We start from the raw sequence: 3406 nt of genomic DNA on the forward strand, positions 1-3406 counted from the left end.
TGTCATTCATTAACTTTACTACTATGTGCACTCTCTTGTGAATAAAGTTGAGTCAACATAATTTTTTTCATCCTCATTCTTTATTTATTCATTGACTGATATTTGGATTGGTTCCACATTCTTTCTATTATGAACATAGTGCTGCAAAGAACATAGTTATGTAAGAATCTCAGGGCACCTGTGCAAAAGTTGTATAATAGTACATGAGAGTGCTCACTCCAAATTACATTCCAAAGTGGCTGCAGCAATTTACACTCCCTCTGGCATGAAAATTCCCATTGAACCAAATCCTCTGCAACATTTGGTCTCGACAGATTTCTTCATTGTTTTGTAGTGCTGCCTTTCTTATACATTAAGTTCTCCTATCTATATAGGTCTGTCTGGACTCATCGGAATAGTTCGTGGTTCATTTATATGTTACTGCACCAATAGCACAGAACATTTATTACTATTTTGTAGAATATCTTAATATATCTGGTAGAACAAGTTTATCTTTTTTGTTTTTATTTTTTTGAATTTTAAATTTTGCTTTGAATTTTAAAGTACATCTGCTTAATTATATTAAAACCATTAATGCAATATCTGCCTCAATAATTTCATTCTGATAATAAAAAAAGATGGTATAATGATGGCTTAAAGCTAGTTCAATTGCAGTTTTAGAGGCTTATTTGTTGAGAGTGAAAATAGAAGGATTATTAAAAACAGCTAAAAAGAGAACATGTGTCTTAGTGCTTAATGCTTCTATAACTGTTGGTAAGGGTTACATATAAATCTGATGCAGAATTCTTAATGGCCCTGAAATAGTCCTTTTTTCAGCCACATGATATATACTGGTACTATGAGTCTAGAAGAGGTTGGCTATGGTTACGACCCCTTGTCTTCAATTGTGACTGAGTATTATCAGCAAGTGCATTCTGAATATTTTCTAGAAACATGTCTCCTCCATAAACAACATCCTTCAGACATGGAGCAGCTTCGTGGTTTTCTTCTTCCAGCTTATACAAGCTAGCAGCTTGTAAGGCACCTGTAGATTCTTCACCAGGCAATGAATCTATCAAAACATCAATGTCTTTTGCTGTTCATGCAATCTCTGCTGCAAAAAACCTGATGTATTCTTTTGTAGGGTTGGCCGGCTGATCTTTGTTAATTGCTGTCTGAATATTCGTAAAGCAGGAGGGGCACAGTGCTGCAACACTCTGATGGCATTTCAAAACCCATCTGCAAGCCAGTTCATCACATCCTGCCGCTGTGGGAGCCCATCGGCCATGTTCCTCCACAAGCTAAGACAGGCTAAAGCCCCTCTCTTGTTTTTAAAGGTTGAATTAACTATTTGTGGATCATTTCTTCCTTTAAAATAAATTTTAGAGTAATTATTCCTCAAAAAATACAACAAGTTCTGTTTGTGGTTCCCTTGAACATTTAGGTTGCTTTAGACAGCAGTGACTTTTTATGATATTGAGACATATCATCCAAGAGCAGGGAACACTTCTCCCTTTATGTAAATCATCTTCTACATTATTCAGAACTTTGAGGTTTTGTCCACAGAGATCTTATGTATTCTTTTTAAGGATACTCCCAGGCAATTTATGTTATTGTTGCTATTTCATTATCCTCTTAAAGTTAATTTCTATTGACTATTATTGGTGTAGAGAACCAAATCTCTCTTAAGTAGGTGTCCACATTATCTGCAAATTATGTCAGTTTTATGTCTTACCTTCAAATGCTTATAATATTTATTTTTCTTTCTTTATATTATTTGCCAGTTCCAATAGCATGTTAAATAGTAGCAGTGTTAGTATTGTTCCTCATCTTAGAAGGAATGCATTAAAACTTTTTCTATTAGGTACAAAGTTTGTTGTAGATTTTGGTATATATAGCTTACCAAGTTAAATATAATTCTCTTCTTTTTAAAAAAATATTATTACTTATTTATTTATTATTTATTTATTTTTTATAAATTTTATTTATTTATTTTTTTATTTATTTATTATTTATTTTATTTATTTATTTATTTATTTATATTTATTTATTTATTTATTATTTATTTTTAGAGGGAGGGAGGGAGGGAGAGAAAGCATGGGAGGGGAGGAGCAGAGAGAGAGGGAGAGAGAGAATCTTAAACAGACTCCCCACTGAGTGTGGAGCCTGACACAGGGCTTGATCTTTTGACCCTAAGATCATGACCTGAGCCAAAATCAAGAGTCAGATGCTCAACCAACTGAGCCATGTATGTGCCCCAAGATAGTCCTCTTCTAATACTAATTTGCTAATGCTTTTTGGAAAACTATAGCCTGCCTTTTAGCAAATGTCTTTTTAGCGTCAATTGTAAAAATTACATATTTTTCCTTTTAGTCTATTAATGTCATGAATTATAATTGATAGATGAAATTCAATTCATTTTAAATTATAAGACTATTCACTGGATGTGGAGAGAGAAATATGATGTTTAGAGCTGCTGTAGCTTAGGCAAAGATCTTATCTAACAATGAAGTCAGCACACAGAAAAAAGGCAGAACAAAACTAAGAGAGTAAGAGTCCCAGATCCTGATAATATTGTGTGTATTTGTGGCATGGCATCAAGACACACTTGAACTCGGTATCCCCTTAAACATTTGTTGGGTAAGCCAATAAACTATCTGAAATCAGTCTGAGTTTGCTTTTGAGGTACTTGACTTAAAAACATTGTTCACATTTTTCAAGTCTTTTTTTTTTTCAACTATCTAACATTATATATGAAATAGCCAATTCTGTCTTCATAATTTGGATGACACCTTTACTTTGACATCAAATCATGAGTCTGTTGCTTAAAAATGCTCCACTTCTTTGTCTGTTTTGTTTATTCCTATGCCACTGGCATTCTCATTTTTAAAAATTTATATTACCTTTTTTTCTTTAAAGATTTTTTAATTTTTAGGTAATCTCTACACCCAGTGTGGGCTCAAACTTGCAACCCTGAGATCAAGATTTGCATGCTCTACTGACTAAGCCAGCCAGGCACCCCTACATTGCTTTTTAATGCTATTTATTTATTTATTTTTTAAGATTTTATTTATTTGACAGAGATCACAAGTAGGCAGAGAGGCAGGCAGAGAGAGAGGAGGAAACAGCCTCCCCACTGAGCAGAGAGCCCGATGCGGAGCTCGATCCCAGGACCCTGAGATCATGACCTGAGCCGAAGGCAGAGGCTTTAACCCACTGAGCCACCCAGGCGCCCTGCTATTTATTTTTTAAATGGTTTGAAGTCAGAAAGTTTAGAATTGTATTCATTAAAAATTCTCCTTCAACTTCTGACCCCCAATCACAGTGTTTCTCATTTAGAATATTCAGTTTGACAGATTTTCTGTATATCCTCCCTGAGAACTTTAAGCACATACAGCAAATACATTATAAGTCAAAAAATATTATA

General features: G+C 34.1%; 1 pseudogene; it reads right to left on the reverse strand.

Moving 5' to 3' along the window:
• Positions 1-836: 836 nt before the first annotated feature.
• Positions 837-1267, reverse strand: LOC123926530 (annotated as a pseudogene).
• Between the last annotated feature and the right edge of the window lie 2139 nt (positions 1268-3406).

This window comes from Meles meles, chromosome 1 (genome assembly GCF_922984935.1).
Source record: "Meles meles chromosome 1, mMelMel3.1 paternal haplotype, whole genome shotgun sequence".
NCBI classification, from domain to species: domain Eukaryota; kingdom Metazoa; phylum Chordata; class Mammalia; order Carnivora; family Mustelidae; genus Meles; species Meles meles.